We start from the raw sequence: 20,816 nt of genomic DNA, 5'->3' as shown, positions 1-20,816 counted from the left end.
CGAAGAATAGGGGATAGGTGTTTGGAAGATTGTGTCGAGTTGATAGGTGGAGAAATTGAGTTTTTGAGGCATTGAAGGACACAAGGTTCCTTCTGCCCCAATTGGAAATGATAGGAAGGTCTGAGGTTAAGTGTTCTGCAGCCTCCAGCCTGGAGTCATGCAATTCCTGTTGTGATGGTCTTCTGTTGAAAGAAGTTGAATAATGCAGAGTAGAGTCATCAGCGTATGAGTGGACAGGACAGTTTGTTATGGAAAGAAGATCATTGATGAATAACAGGAAGAGAGTGGGTGATTGGACAGGGGTGGGTTTCATCAAAGTTCCCAAGTCCTTGGAAGTGTGCTCAAGGAGTTCCAAGCATGCAAGAAACCTTGGGCATGTTTCACGAAAGCTCCCAAGGCTTGGAACTCTGCCTATCTCTCTCGCTGCCTTGGGATGCCGTGCGGGGTCTCCCAAGCACTCCCATGGAAGATCCCAAGTGTCAGACTGTAAACATGGCAGCCCATGAACAACCCCGCCAGCACCGACCGAGGAATTTTCGCCCGAGAAGGGACACCGAGTTCAAGAAGAGGTACAGGGTGGATCGTGCTGGCCTGTTGTTTGTCACTGACTTGGTGCGACAAGTGATTAGCAACAGGACTGAGAGGAGCCTAGCGGTCACAGCGGAGCTGAAAGTGGCGTTGACTCTGCGATACCTCACCACCGTTAAAATGCAGCAGTGCAGCGCAGATGACTTTGGAGTTTCCCGGGCCACAGTCAGCAGAATCATCACCCAGACCGTGGATGCTCTCGTGACACAAGAGAATATGAGGCGGTTCATGGGGCTTCCCTTTAAACCGGGGGGAGCAGCAGAGAATGAAGGCGGAGTTTGCTGAAATTGCTGGTATGGATTCCGCATGGGGCGTTCTACTGGTGATCTCCTTGCTCTCTTAACTGACTCTTGGTCATCCTCTCTTAGCCGTTTCAGTGAAACTTTCTCTGTTGCGCTAGACACATTGAAAGCCTTCGATAGAGTCTGGCACAAGTCTTTGCTTTCTAAACTGCCCTCTTTCGGATTCTATCCCTCTCTCTGTTCCTTTATCTCCAGTTTCTTTTCTGGCCGTTCTATCTCTGCGGTGGTAGACGGTCACTGTTCTTCCCCTAGACCTATCAACAGTGGTGTTCCACAGGGCTCTGTCCTATCACCCACTCTCTTCCTGTTATTCGTCAATGATCTTCTTTCCATAACAAACTGTCCTGTCCACTCATACTCCGATAATTCCACTCTGCATTATTCAACTTCTTTCAATAGAAGACCATCCCAACAGGAAGTATATGACTCAAGACTGGAGGCTGCAGAACGCTTAACCTCAGACCTTGCTATCATTTCCGATTGGGGCAGAAGGAACCTTGTGTCCTTCAATGCCTCAAAAACCCAATTTTTCCACCTATCAACTCGACACAATCTTCCAAACACCTATCCCCTATTCTTCGACAACACTCAGCTGTCACCGTCTTCAACACTAAACATCCTCGGTCTATCCTTAACTCAAAATCTCAACTGGAAACTTCATATCTCCTCTCTCGCTAAATCACCTTCCTCGAGGTTGGGCGTTCTGTATCATCTCCACCAGTTCTCCTCCCCTGCGCAGTTGCTATCCATATACAGGGGCCTTGTCCACCCTCGTATGGAGTATGCATCTCACGTGTGTGGGGGCTCCACTCACACAGCTCTTCTGGACAGAGTGGAGGCTAAGGCTCTTCGTCTCATCAGCTCTCCTCCTCCTACTGATAGTCTTCTACCTCTTAAATTCCGCCGCAATGTTGCCTCTCTTTCTATCTTCTATCGATATTTCCAAGCTGACTGCCCTTCTGAACTTGCTAACTGCATGCCTCCCCCCCTCCCGCGGCCCCGCTGCACACGACTTTCTATTCATGCTCATCCCTATACTATCCAAACCCCTTATGCAAGAGTTAACCAGCATCTTCACTCTTTCATCCCTCACGCTGGTAAACTCTGGAACAATCTTCCTTCATCTGTATTTCCTCCTGCCTACGACTTGAACTCTTTCAAGAGGAGGGTATCAGGACACCTCTCCTCCCAAAATTGACCTGTCTTTCGGCCACCTCTTTGGATTCTTTTTTAGGAGCAGCGAGTAGCGGGCTTTTTTAATTTTTTTATTATAGTTTCCTTTTTGTGTGCCCTTGAGCTGCCTCCTTTGTTGTAAAAAACAAACAAACAAACAAACAAACAAACAAACACATTATCTAATAGGAGTTGCCATACAGGATGCGGGTAGCGGGTTCCCTCCAAGCTTACCTGCTACCCGCGTCTTTTATGGCCACTCCTATCAGATAACATGTGGTTGTTCTTGCCTCTGACCCGCTAGGTGTCCCGCTACCCTCTACCCTCCCAGCAAGCCGCGTGCAGTGTGGCCGCTCCCTAAATCACTTACAAGCTGAGGACACTTACATGGACTGTTCTGAAGCGTCAAGAGCTGCAGCATCAGGGCCGGGTAGAGGTGTTGGGTCCTTCAGTGCGAGGTTAGGAAGACTATCTGCAAAAATAGCATAGTTTAGTGGACACATCCCGGCTATGGGAAGCAAGCAAATCAAGACTAAACAGATATTTGACAAGGCTTTCGAAGGAGATTTGGGGCATTTCCAGGGGTAGTTTGACCCTTCTTCTGTGCCATGAACCTACAAAAACACTCATTAAAATTCAGTTGATCTCCTTTCTGGCCTTTGGAAGTAGTTGATGTGAGAAGCGGAAGCGTTTAAGAATACCAACCTAAGGGCAGCTTCCACAATCACTTTGTAGTGTGACCCTTCCTCTGTACCATGAACCTAAGAAACATACATTTGACAAGGCTTTCATAGGAGTTGCGGGCATTTCCAGGGGCAGTTTTATGACCCTGGTGGTAGTGTGACCCTTCCTCTGTACCATGAACCTAAAGAAACACACATTTGACAAGGCTTTCGTAGGAGTTGTGTGCATTTCCAGGGGCAGTTTTATGACCCTGGTGGTAGTGTGACCCTTCCTCTGTACCATGAACCTGAGAAACACATATTTGACAAGGCTTTCGTAGGAGTTGTGTGCATTTCCAGGGGTAGTTTTATGATCCTGGTGGTAGTGTGACCCTTCCTCTGTACCGTGAACCTAAGAAACACACATTTGACAAGGCTTTCGTAGGAGTTGTGTGCATTTCCAGGGGCAGTTTTATGACCCTGGTGGTAGTGTGACCCTTCCTCTGTACCATGAACCTAAGAAACACACATTTGACAAGGCTCTCGTAGGAGTTGTGGGCATTTCCAGGGGTAGTTTTATGACCCTGGTGGTAGTGAGACCCTTCCTCTGTGCCGTGAACCTGAGAAACACACATTTGACAAGGCTTTCGTACGAGTTGTGGGCATTTCCAGGGGTAGTTTTATGACCCTGGTGGTAGTGTGACCCTTCCTCTGTACCATGAACACAAGAATCACGACAAGCTAAAATTATAATGGGGAATATACACAGTGAGAGACAGATACCATGCAATTATATGCTATCACTGTCAAAGATATGGCCATCTTGAGGCCAACTGTACTGCCAAGACCAATGGAGACGCCCCAAATTGTTTCAAATGTGCTGGCAATCATAAATGACAGGAGTGCACCATGGCTGAGAAGAAATGCATAAATTGTGAGATACAAGAAGCCAGGGCCTGTATCCTCACGACCTATTAACTTTTACCCTTAAAGTTACAATCAAAGTTAATAGTTTCAATTCATTAAGAGTAAAAGCTATCCTCGTCAACTTTGAGTGTAAGTATTAGCAAATCCTGGCTACTATTATCTTCTTCTTCTTCTTCTTTATGGCGGGCTCATTGCTAAGGACTCCTCCGTGCAAAACGTAAACATCCGACATGAATTAAGTATATGTTTCAAAAGAAAAATAAAGAAAACTTGTATAAATGTACAACAAAAACATAATAAATGGCAAACACAAGAAAATATTGAGTTTTGTGGCAGATAGAAGCAGCCTCAAAGGCTGCTTTTACTTTGTCACTCGTCAATACCCTTATCTCCCCGCCTGCGTCACAACTTGCATTGCTGAGATTACTGCACCATAACCATGTCGTCTGCCCCAATGAGCACATCTACGGGCCGGAGAACCAGCGCAGAAAAGGAGTAAGTTTAATTGGTCACCAGATGAAACGGTCTTCTTACATCAAATTCATGAAAAAATACGTATAATCAGAGGGTGTTATGGGAAGAGTATCACCCCTGAGGATAAGAAGAGAGCGTGGACTGAAGTGGCAGAAGCTGTAACAAGGTTAGTAATCATATATTCATGGTTCAATCGGCTTACAAACTAACCTAACCTAATCAATTGGGTATTTTTTGCATAATAACATAACCACTGACCTTCCAAACAGAACATACCAAAAGCAAGGTCAAATACGAGAGGAGAGATGTCCTGATACTCTCCTCTTGAAAGAGTTCAAGTCATTGGCAGGAGGAAATACAGATGAAGGAAGATTGTTCCAGAGTTAACCAGCGTGAGGGATGAAAGAGTTAAGATGCTGGTTAACTCTTGCATAATGAGTTTGGACAGTATAGGGATGAGCATGAGTAGAAAGTCTTGTGCAGGGGGGCCGTGGGAGGGGGGGAGGCATGCAGTTAGCAAGTTCAGAAGAGCAGTCAGCGTGAAAATATCGATAGTAGATAGAAAGAGAGGCAACATGGCGGCGGAATTTGAGAGGTAGAAGACTATCAGTATGAGGAGGAGAGCTGATGAGACGAAGAGCCTTTGATTCCACTCTGTCAAGGAGAGCTGTGTGAGTGGACCCCCCCTACACATGAGATGCATACTCCATACGAGGGCAGACAAGGCCCCTGTATATGGACAGCAACTGTGCAGGGGAGAAGAACTGGCGGAGACGGTACAGAACGCCCAGCCTCGAGGAAGCTGATTTAGTAAGAGATGAGATATGAAGTTTCCAGTTGAGATTTTGAGTTAAGGATAGACCGAGGATGTTTAGTGTTGAGGAAGGTGATAGCTGGGTGTTGTCAAAGAATAGGGGATAGTTGTTTGGAAGATTGTGTCGAGTGGATAGGTGGAGAAACTGTGTTTTTGAGGCGTTGAAGGACACCAGGTTCTTCTTGCCCCAATCGGAAATAATAGTAAGGTCTGAGGCTAAGCGTTCTGCAGCCTCCAGCCTTGAGTCGTTAAGTTCCTGAAGGGTGGGTCTTCTATTAAAAGAAGTTGAGTAATGCAGAGTGGAATCATTGGCGTAGGAATGGATAGGACAGTTCGTTTTGGAAAGAAGATCATCAATGAACAACAGAAAAAGAGTGGGAGATAGGACAGAACCCTGTGGGACACCACTGTTAATAGGTTTAGGGGAAGAACAGTTACCGTCTACCACAGCAGAAATAGAACGGTCAGAAAGGAAACTGGAGATAAAGGTACAGAGAGAAGGATAGAAACCGTAGGAGGGTAGTTTAGAAAGCAAAGATTTGTGCCAGACCCTATCAAAAGCTTTTGATATGTCCAGCGCAATAGCAAAAGTTTCACCGAAACGGCTAAGAGAGGATGACCAAGAGTCAGTTAAGAAGGCTCGGAGATCACCAGTAGAACGCCTCATGGAACCCATACTGGCGATCAGATAGAAGGTCAGAAGTGGAAAGGTGCTTTTGAATCTTCCGGTTAAGGATTGATTCAAAAGCTTTAGATAGACAAGAAAGTAAAGCTATAGGACGGTAGTTTGAGGGATTGGAGCGGTCACCCTTCTTAGGCACAGGCTGTATGAAGGCATACTTCCAGCAAGAAGGAAAGGTAGATGTTGACAGGCAGAGGCGAAAGAGTTTGACCAGGCAGGGTGACAGCACGGAGGCACACGTGTTAAGGCCAATAGGAGGCACTCCATCAGGTCCATAAGCCTTCTGAGGATTGAGGCCAGAGAGGGCATAGACAACATCATTTTGAAGAATCTTTATAACAGGCATAAAGGCGTCAGAGGGGCGGATGAGTAGGACGAATATGCCCAGAATCGTCCAGAGTGGAGTTTTAAGAGAAAGTCTGTGCGAAGAGTTCAGCCTTAGAGCTAGATGAGACGGCAGTGTTGCCGTCAGGACTGAGGAGTGGAAGGAAAGATGAAGAAGTGAAGTTGAGGAGATGTTTTGGCGAGATGCCAGAAGTCACGGGAAGAGTTAGAGAAAGCAAGGTTTTGGCATTTTCTATTAATGAAAGAATTTTTGGTTAGTCGGAGAATAGATTTGGCACGATTTCGGGCAGAAATGTAAAGTTCATAATTAGCATTAGTTTGAAGGCTCTGGTACCTTTTGTGAGCTACCTCTCTATCATTGACAGCACGAGAACAAGCGTGATTAAACCAAGGCTTTTTATCGTGAGGAGTAGAGAAAGAACGAGGAATGTATGCCTCCATTCCAGAGAGATAATCACCTCTGTGATGCCGCTGAGCATTACAGAGGGTCTCTATCCCTGAAGCAATAATCATTCCACGGAATGGAAAAGTACATCCTCAGGTCGTCCCACCAAGCTGAAGCAAAATGCCAGAAGCATTGCCTCTTCGGTGGGTCCAGAGGGTGTACAGGAGCGATAGGACAGGATGCAGAAATAAGGTTGTGATCGGAGGAGCCCAACGGAGAGAACAGTTTGACAGAATAAGCAGAAGGGTTTGAGGTAAGGAAGAAGTCTAGAATGTTGGGCCGGCCTCCAAGACGGTCGGGAATACGTGTAGGGTGCTGGACCAACTGCTCTAGGTCGTTGAGGATAGCAAAGTTGTAGGCTTGTTCACCAGGATGGTCAGTGAAAGAGGATGAAAGCCAAAGCTGGTGGTGAACATTGAAATCTCCTAGGATGGAGATTTCAGCGAAGGGAGAGTGGGTCAAGATGTGCTCCACTTTAGAATTCAAATAGTCAAAGAATTTTACATAGTTGGTAGAGTTAGGTGAGAGATAAACAGCACAGATGTATTTAGTAATAGAATGACAGTGAAGTCTTAACCAGATGGTGGAAAATTCAGAAGAGTCAAGGTTGTGGGCACGAGAGCAAGTGATGTCGTTGCACACGTAAGCGCAACATCCAGCTTTGGATTGAAATTTAGGATAGAGATAGTAGGAGGGAACAGAGTAAAGGTTGCTGTCAGTAGCCTCAGAAACCTGTGTTTCGGTAAGGAAGAGAAGGTGAGGTTTAGAGGAGGAGAGATGATGTTCCACAGAATGAAAATTAGAGCGAAGACCACGAATGTTGCAGAAATTGAGAAGAAAGAGGTTCGAGGAGTTATCAAGACACCTCTCAGGTCGGCATGCCAGACTATGGACACTTTTACAAGTACTTTATGTCAAGACTATATGGGAATAGGTAGGTTTTGTGAGAATGGTAAAGTAAGATTAAAATAGTATATTTATAGCATTGGTCAAACAGATTATGGTGATATAATGTTAGATTGGAATGTACTCAAGATAATGAAATTAAGGTTAACGCTTTTATTTTTTTGTTACATATTCACATATCCATGATACAAGTAACTTGCAAACTAACCTAACCTCGTCAAATGGGTATTTTTGTATACAAACACAACCACAGAGTTTCCAAACAGAACATACTTTTTCCTACTGCTCCACGTGAATAGCATCATCATGACCATTTCTGCTGCAACCCCCACTCCCTCAACAATCTAACATAACTAAACCAACTCCTGCTAAACATGTCCTACCAAACACGTCCTAACCTAACATGGTAGGTCCCCAAGTTTGTTAGGGTGGAAAGGGGGTTAGTATAAGAGAGTCAAGTCATATTTACCTGTTATTTTATTTATTCCTTATTTAGATTTTTTTTGGGGGGTGGGTGGGTTGGGCATGCCAGGCTCTCAACACTTTTACAAGTATTTTATGTTAAGACTATATCGGAATAGGTAGATTTGATGAGAATGGTAAAGTAAGATTAAAATATTATTTTGATAGCATTGGTCAAACTGTTTCTGGTGATATAATGTTAGGTTAGAAGTACTCAAAAGAATGGAATTAAGGTTAATGCTTTGAATTTTTTTGTATAGCAGTATTGTGTAATATCCTCCTACTTAGAGAAAAGCATTTTAGAAAAGTAGGTAATGAAAAGTAGTATTTATGGCCATGTTCATAACAACTAAAAAGTTAATGTTTTATGATGCATGTAAATAAAATACCGGTACTGATTTAGCTTTCCATCACAGCATGTATTAAATGTTATTGGAGAAGGTATGGGAAATAAAAAGCATGCCATAGTGAAACGATTAAGAAACTTGCTTCACATTTATACCCTGACAGTGCCTTCCCTGGGAGTGGACCCGTACGCAGGATGACTGTGAGAGGCGTTGGTACAATGTACAACAAAAATCAAAGCCTTGCATTGCCAAGTGCAAGAATGAGCAGCGGCAGACTGGTAATTTTTTTTAGTTGTTATGTCTTTAAATGTAAAACTTATATTAGCTAGTCTTTTATGTGCTCACAGAATGCAGCTATGCTGTCCACAATGCCTTTATTTCAGCTTAAAGTTAATAAGTTCATAGCAGTGAACTGCATATTTGATATAGAAATTTTTTAATGTTCATCTGTCAATGACTATCAATCTATCTAAATACCTCGGCTATCTTCCCCCAGTGAAGGGTTTTAGCCAAGACAGGCACACACTTACTCACACACTCACACTCATGTACACCACTCTCTCAGCTGCACAGCCCCTGAGGGAGTAAAAAAGGCCCTCACTGTATGGGGGATTAGCTGCACAGTTCAGACAGGGAACTTCCACACCAAGGCCTCACAGCATACACTGGTTTACCCCTGCCCCTTCATAACAATGACATTTCCCCCAGCACCTGAGTGCCCCACACGTGTGGCACCACAGATACGCAGGCGCCTGCCTAACTATGACATTAACTGTGGTAGATAAACTGGTGTATGACATCATAGGCTGCTCGTCTCATGTATTTGAAGGGGCACCAGAGCCATTCAGCATTGACATGATGTGCTAGGGATAGGACAGCAGCAGCAGTCAAGCAGCAGTGAAATATTGACTGGCCTGTATGTTTTTGGCAAAAACTTTTATATTCTTATTAAAACAATTTATTAATCACTCTTAAATTCATATTCTTTGTAGATACACACCTTTATCAGTCAATTATTTTACAACCAGTAACAAATAGTGGAATATTTCTGTTAATAAGTAATATTTCACCTTCAAGACCCTTTTTCTTCAACTACGTATTTATTTAACCCATCCGCTACGATTGGCATGGATTTGGCTTTCACTGGTAGCCTGGTAACATAATAGTCCCAGGTCTTTCTCTGCCTCTGCGGTGGATAGTGGAGTGTTTCCCATGTGGTATTGGTATGCTGGATATCCCCTCCCAAGGTGTAGGACTACATTTTCTTCACTGAATTGTAGCAGCCACTTTTTGTTCCATTTCTGAAGTTTGGTGATGTTTTCTTGTAGTAAATCCGCAGTTAATGGGTTAAGTTACATGCATTAATCATGACTACATGACGCTTTTTGTCAGCCCCGCTGCTGTATTGCTGGAGACCATCCCAGCACATTGTTCATTACTTGTGGAAAAGATACCATCAGCTGCTCCGGCAACAGCCACTGCTTCATCATCTGCTGGCCCAATGACACCTGCCACTGCTTCAACATCTGCTGGCCCAATGACACCAGCCACTGCTTCATCATCTGCTGGCCCAATGACACCTGCCACTGCTTCATCATCTGCTGGCCCAATGACACCTGCCACTGCTTCATCATCTGCTGGCCCAATGACACCAGCCACTGCTTCATCATCTGCTGGCCCAATGACACCTGCCACTGCTTCATCATCTGTTGGCCCAATGACACCACCCACTGCTTCATCATCTGCTGGCCCAATGACACCTGCCACTGCTTCATCATCTGCTGGCCCAATGACACCTGCCACTGCTTCATCATCATCTGCTGGCCCAATGACACCTGCCACTGCTTCATCATCTGCTGGCCCAATGACACCTGCCACTGCTTCATCATCTGCTGGCCCAATGACACCTGCCACTGCTTCATCATCTGCTGGCCCAATGACACCACCCACTGCTTCATCATCTGCTGGCCCAATGACACCTGCCACTGCTTCATCATCTGCTGGCCCAATGACACCAGCCACTACTTCATCATCTGCTGGCCCAGTGACACCACCCACTGCTTCATCATCTGCTGGCCCAATGACACCACCCACTGCTTCATCATCTGCTGGCCCAATGACACCTGCCACTGCTTCATCATCTGCTGGCCCAATGACACCTGCCACTGCTTCATCATCTGCTGGCCCAATGACACCTGCCACTGCTTCATCATCTGCTGGTCCAATGACACCACCCACTGCTTCATCATCTGCTGGCCCAATGACACCTGCCACTGCTTCATCATCTGCTGGCCCAATGACACCAGCCACTGCTTCATCATCTGCTGGCCCAATGACACCAGCCACTGCTTCATCATCTGCTGGCCCAATGACACCAGCCACTGCTTCATCATCTGCTGGCCCAATGACACCTGCCACTGCTTCATCATCTGCTGGCCCAATGACACCAGCCACTGCTTCATCATCTGCTGGTCCAATGACACCAGCCACTGCTTCATCATCTGCTGGCCCAATGACACCAGCCACTGCTTCATCATCTGCTGGTCCAATGACACCAGCCACTGCTTCATCATCTGCTGGCCCTATGACACCAGCCACTGCTTCATCATCTGCTGGCCCAATGACACCTGCCACTGCTTCATCATCTGCTGGCCCTATGACACCAGCCACTGCTTCATCATCTGCTGGCCCAATGACACCTGCCACTGCTTCATCATCTGCTGGTCCAATGACACCTGCCACTGCTTCATCATCTGCTGGCCCAATGACACCTGCCACTGCTTCATCATCTGCTGGTCCAATGACACCAGCCACTGCTTCATCATCTGCTGGTCCAATGACACCTGCCACTGCTTCATCATCTGCTGGTCCAATGACACCAGCCACTGCTTCATCATCTGCTGGTCCAATGACACCTGCCACTGCTTCATCATCTGCTGGCCCAATGACACCAGCCACTGCTTCATCATCTGCTGGTCCAATGACACCTGCCACTGCTTCATCATCTGCTGGCCCAGTGACACCAGCCACTGCTTCATCATCTGCTGGTCCAATGACACCTGCCACTGCTTCATCATCTGCTGGTCCAATGACACCAGCCACTGCTTCATCATCTGCTGGTCCAATGACACCTGCCACTGCTTCATCATCTGCTGGTCCAATGACACCAGCCACTGCTTCATCATCTGCTGGTCCAATGACACCTGCCACTGCTTCATCATCTGCTGGTCCAATGACACCACCCACTGCTTCATCATCTGCTGGTCCAATGACACCTGCCACTGCTTCATCATCTGCTGGTCCAATGACACCAGCCACTGCTTCATCATCTGCTGGTCCAATGACACCTGCCACTGCTTCATCATCTGCTGGCCCAATGACACCTGCCACTGCTTCATCATCTGCTGGTCCAATGACACCTGCCACTGCTTCATCATCTGCTGGCCCAATGACACCTGCCACTGCTTCATCATCTGCTGGTCCAATGACACCAGCCACTGCTTCATCATCTGCTGGTCCAATGACACCTGCCACTGCTTCATCATCTGCTGGTCCAATGACACCTGCCACTGCTTCATCATCTGCTGGTCCAATGACACCAGCCACTGCTTCATCATCTGCTGGCCCAATGACACCAGCCACTGCTTCATCATCTGCTGGTCCAATGACACCAGCCACTGCTTCATCATCTGCTGGTCCAATGACACCTGCCACTGCTTCATCATCTGCTGGTCCAATGACACCACCCACTGCTTCATCATCTGCTGGTCCAATGACACCTGCCACTGCTTCATCATCTGCTGGTCCAATGACACCAGCCACTGCTTCATCATCTGCTGGCCCAATGACACCAGCCACTGCTTCATCATCTGCTGGTCCAATGACACCAGCCACTGCTTCATCATCTGCTGGCCCAATGACACCTGCCACTGCTTCATCATCTGCTGGCCCAATGACACCAGCCACTGCTTCATCATCTGCTGGTCCAATGACACCTGCCACTGCTTCATCATCTGCTGGCCCAATGACACCTGCCACTGCTTCATCATCTGCTGGTCCAATGACACCTGCCACTGCTTCATCATCTGCTGGCCCAGTGACACCAGCCACTGCTTCATCATCTGCTGGTCCAATGACACCTGCCACTGCTTCATCATCTGCTGGTCCAATGACACCAGCCACTGCTTCATCATCTGCTGGTCCAATGACACCTGCCACTGCAAGGGATGACAATGAAGCTGCTCCACCACAGTCACCACCTACTTCATCGGAGTTAAGAGATGCCTTTCATAGGGCAGCAGTATAATTTTTTGATGCTGGGGCTGAATATTACTGCCTCAAGGCTATGATTTTGTCACTTTTTTTTTTATTACTGAGGAGGTTAGGGTGGAAGGGGTGAAAAAAAATCCCTGCTATTTTTCGACAGAAATGATTAGCAAATTCATTCAAAGCACAAAATTTACCAGAAAAAAAATGGTGTGCCATTGTGAGTGGGTTCACTTGAGATTGGGCTCCAATACGCCTCCGTGGTCTAGTGGTCAGCATGCCTGGCTTCTACGCGGGCCCGGATTCGGATCCTGGCCCGGGCAGTAGGCGTGCAGCTCACCCAGCTGATCATCCTCCCTCTCGGGCTGGTCAATAAATGACTACCTGGGGAAACTGTGGTAGCCCGGATGTCACACTGGCCCTGTGTCCCGGGGTAATGGGCTCCCTCCCACCACAGCCTCAAGGGCCAATGTTACGGAGATGAGCACCGAGGCCACGCGCTGCTACAGCGTATGCCCCAACTTTACCTTTACCTTTATTGGCTCGACTGACAGACATGGCTTTGTATGTCGAAGGTCACTGGTTCAATCTCCACAGCCAGCACTCTCTAACTTGGATTTTTCCGAGTTCCCTAGAGCCTAGATTAATTTCTCGGTGTTAAATGAGGAGATTTGCACCGGCACCTAGTCATGGGTGTTACAAGATGCGTTGTTACAATCAGGGGCGTCATTTGGCCTTCAAAAGTGGGAGGGACATTAGGGCAGACAGTTTTTTATATATATCTATATATATATATATATATATATATATATATATATATATATATATATATATATATATATATATATATATATATATATATATATACCATCATTAGCTTATAACACCTTTAGGCACTGATCATATTTGCATTTTATGTAGTCTGTGATGCAGGCAGGATATTCATTAGCACCTAATTAGACTCATGCTGCTCTCCAGTGCTCTCTGATGAACTCACAATGAAAGATGTAGTACACCTATATGGTAGCATTGAGTAATCTTAGGTCACCTGGTAAAGTGTTCACCCAAGTCCGACCCAAGATGACAACATAAACCTAAGCGTGTTTGCAAGCTGAGTGCTAACTGGCATAATAATAAAAGATGCTGAAAACTGGATTCCACTACTTTATTTAGTATATGAGTAATTATATACTGAATTTGTAATGGAGCCAAGATAAAAAAGCAATGTTTTTCAGTGGTCATACCATGATCACATGAAAATAAATAGGTTGACATATATAATTAATTACTACGTATTTTGTTATGACAACTATTGCACATTAATACCATAGCTTTGAATCCAATGATGAATATCTTCAAGCAAGACACAAATAGCAACAGATTGGTCACCAATTCACTCAGTAAACACAATACTCCAGAAAAGTATACACTGAATTCACTATAAAGTTGTTTTTCCACTTGGAACTTTGTAAACAGAAACCAAGTAACCTCGTTTTACTTCACTTATAAGTCATGATGTTCACGATGTGGTCACCTCGACCTTTCGTTCCTCCTCCCTCACACTGGCAGACGTCTCTAACAAGCTTTTGCACCACCATTATCTCAAAACGAATAACCGGCAGGAGTAATTTGTTTTTCTAACTTGATTTTAAAGCAACAATAATTATAAATCAAATTTTAAATTATATTTTAATGCAATTTTGATGTCATCTTTTTCATTTGCATGTGTGTACCTTACTGCTACAAATAAAAGTTTTTTTTCCCATGTTTTGTTTTCCTTAACTCAAATATTTCACATTTTAATCAATAACAAAGGCATCAAACACTAATTGTATATTCAAGCTATTCTGCTCACATAAACTGCTTTGTTTTCCTTTGGTGCCATTATTTTCACATGGGTACAGTCTATCACTCCCACAACACTGGCAAGTTGGTAAAATTCTGCTTGCTTTTCACGGATCTCCACCCTATCAAGGGGAGACTGGATAAACCTCCCGACTACCTACGGGTCACTGAGGGCGGCCAGAGTTTCCGCAATCACCCTGCTTACACTACTCTGGCTTACCCCAAACTCATCACTTGAACACTGCAGCATTTTTCCTGTAGCCAAGTATCTTTAAGTCAAAATCACTTTCAACCCCGGGGTGAGGGAATGCTCCCTTTGAACTGGATCTTGTAGCTCTCTTCTCACCAAATCAGTCACATATTCCATTCCTGCACGGTCTAATATGTATCTCTTGACAAGTTCACCATCGTTATACAGTTCCAAAGAGTCCTTTCGGACTCTAAATTGCGGAGGTGGGCTGGGCGAGGAGCTCCGGCGGCCATGTTGATATGGGTCTGGGTCTGGGATTAACTTTACTATTAAGTGTTTAGAAGTCCTCGCCAGCACTCCCAAGTTAATGCCAAAGTTAATAGTAGTATTAGGCTAATAGTTGGTGAGGATACACTTTGAGAGTGAAGTTAATACTAAAGTTGAAAGTTAATACCAAGTTTAGTATTAATAGTTGACGAGGATACGGGCCCTGGCAGAAATCGACCACTAAGCGAATGACCAGTGTTGTGTAGTTCTCCAGACTGAAATTGAGAGAATTCGTAACATGACCGATCATGGCTATTAATTAGTGTCTGTACTCAAAGATAAATTGTGTGTGATGAATGTTCCGTGTGCTGGAAATAATTGTTGAATATTTAATTGTGATACTATAATGAAAATAGCAGACATGAACACTGAACTAATTGTTATATGTGATATTATTCGTAAAAGAAATTAAAACACTCACTCACTCACTACGATGTTTGAGAATAAGTGCATCGAAGACTATTATTGAGGCTAACGTTGAAATTGTTGACGGCCCTCGTAGAGCGCTGCATCAGCGGCGGAGCAGCAGGGCCTCAAACCTCATCAACGGTAAACGGTATCAACGGCATCAAACTACCACCAGGGTCATAAAACTACTCCTGGAAATGCCCACAACTCCTACAAACGCCTTGTCAAATGTGTGTTTCTTAGGTTCATGGTACAGAGGAAGGGTCACACTACCACCAGGGTCATAAAACTACTCCTGGAAATGCCCAAAACTCCTACGAAAGCCATGTCAAATACGTGTTTTTTAGGTTCAGGGTACAGAGGAAGGGTCACACTACCACCAGGGTCACAAAACTACGGTAAAGATTCATTTTAGGTCCGTGCCAGTATCTCATAATCTGCTTTATGAAACATCACTATCTCTTCATATATCTTTTCTACAAACCTTCAACAGTCATGGAAACACTTTGAAAATCCAATTCAAGGACTTTCTTTTTACTTTTGAAAATAAGGGATAATGTGTACGAAAGCGTCGCCTCCTCTGGCGACGGCCGCGGCGATGCTGCAGCCGTAAAATAGCTCACAGAGGGTTTAGAGTCGGGGAGCATATTTAAAATACTCCAACCGAACTTTAGAGACCCCTCTGTGTGTGCTCAGCACATCACAGAGGTGATTGTCTCTGGAATGGAGGCATACATTCCTCGTTCTTTCTCTACTCCTCACGCTAAAAAGCCTTGGTTTAATCACGCTTGTTCTCGTGCTGTCAATGATAGAGACGCGGCTCACAAAAGGTACCAGAGCCTTCAAACTAATGCTAATTATGAACTTTACATTTCTGCCCGGAATTGTGCCAAATCTATTCTCTGACTAACCAAAAACTCTTTCATTAATAGAAAATGTCAAAACCTTGCTTTCTCTAACTCTTCCCGTGACTTCTGGCATCTAGCCAAAAACATCTCCTCCAACTTCACTTCTTCATCTTTCCCTCCACTCCTCAGTCCTGATGGCAACACTGCCGTCTCATCTGTCTCTAAGGCTGAACTCTTCTCTCAAACTTTCTAAAAACTCCACTCTGGACGATTCTGGGCATATTCCTCCTACTCATCCCCTCTCTGACTCCTTTATGCCTGTTATAAAGATTCTTCAAAATGATGTTTTCTATGCCCTCTCTGGCCTCAATCCTCAGAAGGCTTATGGACCTGATGGAGTGCCTCCTATTGTCCTTAAAAACTGTGCCTCCGTGCTGTCACCCTGCCTGGTCAAACTCTTTCGCCTCTGCCTGTCAACATCTACCTTTCCTTCCTGTTGGAAGTATGCCTTCATACAGCCTGTGCCTAAGAAGGGTGACCGTTCCAATCCTTCAAACTACCGTCCTATAGCTTTACTTTCTTGTCTATCTAAAGCTTTTGAATCAATCCTTAACTGGAAGATTCAAAAGCACCTTTCCACTTCTGACCTTCTATCTGATCGCCAGTATGGGTTCCGCAAGGGGCGTTCTACTGGTGATCTAGCCTTCTTAACTGACTCTTGGTCATCCTCTCTTAGCCGTTACAGTGAAACCTTTGCTATTGCGCTGGACATATCAAAAGCTTTTGACAGGGTGTGGCACAAATCTTTGCTTTCCAAACTACCCTCCTATGGTATCTATCCTTCTCTCTGTACCTTTATCTCCAGTTTCCTTTCTGACCGTTCTATTTCTGCTGTGGTAGACGGTCACTGTTCTTCCTCTAAACCTATCAACAGTATTGTCCCACAGGGTTCTGTCCTATCTCTCACTCTCTTTCTGTTGTTAATTGATGAACTTCTTTCCAAAACGAACTGTCCTATCCATTCCTATACCGATGGTTCCACTCTGCATTACTCAACTTCTTTTAATAGAAGACCCACCCTACAGGAACTTCACGACTCAAGGCTGGAGGCAGCAGAACGCTTAGCCTCAGACCTTACTATTATTTCCGATTGGGGCAAGAAGAACCTGGTGTCCTTCAACGCCTCAAAAACACAGTTTCTCCACCTATTCACTTGACACAATCTTCCAAACAACTATCACCTTCCTCAACACTAAACATCCTCAGTCTATCCTTAACTCAAAATCTCAACTGGAAACTTCATTTATTAATGTTTGCTTTTTGTGTGCCCTTGAACTGTCTCCTTTGTAAAAAAAAAAAAAAAAATAAAAAAAAATCTCATCTCTTACTAAATCAGCTTCCTCGAGGCTGGGCGTTCTGTACCGTCTCCGCCAGTTCTTCTCCCCGGCACAGTTGCTGTCCATTTACAGGGGCCTTGTCTGCCCTCGTATAGAGTATGCATCTCATGTGTGGGGGGGGTCCACTCACACAGCTCTCCTTGACAGAGTGGAATCAAAGGCTCTTCGTCTCATAAGCTCTCCTCCTCATACTGATAGACTTCTACCTCTCAAATTCACGCCATGTTGCCTCTCTTTCTAGCTTCTATCAATATTTTCATGCTGACTGCTCTTCTGAACTTGCTAACTGCATGCCTCCCCTCCTCCCGTGGCCCTGCTGCACAAGACTTTCTACTCATGCTCATCCCTATACTGTCCAAACCCCTTATGCAAGAGTTAAGGGGAGAGTTGTAGAGTTTGGTCACGAGTATGACATTTTCGGTCCTCCTAACCTTAGTTTTTAATCTAAGCCAATAATTTTTTTACACAGGGTGCAGGCAAATATGATGCTTCTGTCATAAAAAAATCACCAAAATACCTTCCAGAATTTTGTAGATAATAAATAATTATCTGGTGATTTGAGGTATGTTTGAATTTATGTAAATGGTGTTAAAACTATTAAGTGATTATTAATTTCCTTTGACTCACTGATAGGAGACACCCAGAAGTACCTACCTCGGTGAATTTGTAAACGTAGCGAAAAAAAAAAAAAAAAATTTGTGACAGAAAAAAATATGTTTTTTCCCCCCCCAGAAAATTGAATTTTAAAATTATAGCATATCTGTATTTGTGGGAGATAAGGGATGACTACACCGAATTTGACAGATACCAGTGTAGTGAACATTTTGAAACCAAAATAATTAAAATTGCATAACTACATACAGAGTTATTCTTACTTTTATGCCAAAAAAAGATTTTCGAGATAATTGCACTTTTATCTTCTAAAGTTCACTACACCATAAAGATGGCACAAATTTTTACCAAATTCAATTTTCTACTTACATCACCCTTCAGCACCTCACGGAAAGTCTGTAGTAGAGGTTCATGTCATTTCAGGTCATGTTTATGTCACCTGTATACCCCCAAGTGAAGGAGAGTTCTCCTTCGCCTTGTACAGCTTTTCATTAGCCAGGCTCCTGGTCCCCTGTTATTTATATATCGGTGTATATAATATATTATAAGCATATTACAGACTCCCTAATATATAAATAACATATTAGTGCAGGGAATGTTCAACAGGTGATCAGCGCGTGCTCCCTCCCTTGCCTGTATTATCGATCGCACTGAGTGACTCACGGCCGCCACCGTGCTGCCAGTAAACACAGCTCAAGCTTTCGTACAGCAATAGCAGGCAAAAAAAACAAAAAAAAATAATTAAAAAGCAAAACAAATGGTCAAGATACAAGGAAAAGAAAGAAAGAGAGTAAGGGGGCGTGGTAAGAGCGCGGACCTTTACATACGCGGCTATTTAAAACCCGCTATTACGTAGATAGGTAGTGTAACGTACCCGCCGGCATACCAACACCGCGGAAGCCAGTTAAAAGCCAACTGGGAAAATTGGGAATACCCCCTTGTACATGGCCATGGTTACTTACCGGATCCAGTTTCTCCTCAACCGAAACAATACCCGTAGCGGTTAAAATGATATAAGTAGATAAGGGAAGAGAATGAGAAATACGAACCACAGCTTGGGTTGGCACCCCTGATATGAATCCACTCGCACGCATGTATATTGTTGTATGTATATTTATACGTTACTAGAAAATGAGGGAAAATTAAGTTTAGAATTAACATACAAAAAGACAACCTCAGAAAGGCTGAGGAGGGATAGATTAATGTGCCAAGCTGAAAGGTGAGAAGGGAGAGTGTTGGAACCTGGTGAAGGCCACGTCACCAGGAAAGGTAGCGAGGCAACTGCTCTGCCTGGCCAGATTCATTCGGGACTTAACCTTTCCACGGCACAGGTGAGGGCCCGGGACACCGGCGTTATGCGTCTGGCAACTGCTCGCGCCGTATCCGTCATGAAGACTCACATCCACACACGAAGTTGCCAAAAATAAAAAAAATTTGACCCGATTGACCCAACTCTCACCTTAACCAGCATCTTCACTCTTTCATCCCTCATCCTGGTAAACTCTGGAACAATCTTCCTTCATCTGTATTTCCTCCTGCCTATGACTTGAACTCTTTCAAGAGGAGGGTATCAGGACACCTCTCCTCCTGAAATTGACCTCTGATTTTGAACGCTCCTTTAACCTCTGTTCTGGAGCAGTGAGTAGCGGGCCTTTTTAAAAAAAAATTTTTTTTTTTCATTGCGCCCTTGAGCTGTCTCCATAGCTGTAAAAATAAAAATAAAAACGGGGGTTACCCCCCCCGGGCCCCCCCCCCCCCCCCCCCCCCCCCACACACACATGTATATGTGCCTTATTTCAGCGAGGAGGTATTTCTCGCAACACCAGCTGCAGCGCTTTCGTAAACATTATCCCCTATTTTCAAGAGTAAAAAAAGTCCTTGAATTGGATTTTCAAAGCGTTTCCATGAACTATTGAAGGTTTGTAGAAAAGATATATGAAGAGATAGTGGTTTCATAAAGTAGGTAATGAGATACTGACACGGTCCTAAAGCGAATCTTAACCCAAAACTACTCCTGGAAATATCCACAACTCCTATGAAAGCCTTGTCAAATACGTGTTTCTTAGGTTCACGGTACAAAGGAAAGGTCACACTACCACCAGGGTCATAAAACTACTCCTGGAAATGCCCACAACTCCTACGAAAGCCTTGTCAAATACGTGTGTCTTGGGTTCACGGTACAGAGGAAGGGTCACACTACCACCAGGGTCATAAAACTACTCCTGGAAATGCCCACAACTCCTACGAAAGCCTTGTTAAAAACGTGTTCTGGGGCTGTTTAGTAATATGACCCATATCTCGACACACACACACCCCAATGTTTTCTCTTCCTTTCTTACGCTTTGCAGCCTTACCTTCTCTCTACACCTCCATCACTGAGCTGTCTCCTCCATATGTAAGCACGAAGACGGCCACAGAAGGTAATACAAGCTTAACCTACAGCCATCCACAGGTATAAGACCCACACAACGTACACAATAGGCGCACCGTAGCCAGATGATCATTATCGTACTCTCCAAAGGGGTCACCTGTACAGCAAGAGCAAGAGCACTCAGAGTATAGTATTTACCGGTTTCTGACCCATAATAATTGCCAAGAAACACCAATAATTAACCATTTTATCAAGACGTGTATATGGAGCAAGTTTTGGGGGTGGAGGAGGCAGTTTTTAGGTGATATATCGTCAATCATACGGGGTTGAGTTCGACAATTTAGTAACGGAGAATCAGGCGACTGACCACCGTTGCCAGATGATTATTATCGTACTCTCTAACGGGATCAACTGTACAGCAAGAG

General features: G+C 44.7%; 1 protein-coding gene across 1 annotated transcript in view; it reads right to left on the bottom strand.

Annotated features, from left to right (window-relative positions):
• The window catches only part of LOC127003882 (mucin-2-like), a 30,629-nt gene extending 10,121 nt beyond the window's left edge, over positions 1-20,508 (bottom strand). The window contains exons 1-2 of the mRNA XM_050870988.1: positions 20,375-20,508; positions 2,451-2,535 (exon numbers count right to left, since the gene is read on the bottom strand). The gene's annotated coding sequence lies outside the window, so the exon portion shown is untranslated. The remainder of the gene's footprint in view (positions 1-2,450; positions 2,536-20,374) is intronic.
• Between the last annotated feature and the right edge of the window lie 308 nt (positions 20,509-20,816).

This window comes from Eriocheir sinensis, chromosome 26 (assembly GCF_024679095.1).
Source record: "Eriocheir sinensis breed Jianghai 21 chromosome 26, ASM2467909v1, whole genome shotgun sequence".
Lineage (NCBI taxonomy): Eukaryota > Metazoa > Arthropoda > Malacostraca > Decapoda > Varunidae > Eriocheir > Eriocheir sinensis.
This window is presented reverse-complemented; position numbering and strand designations above follow the sequence as displayed.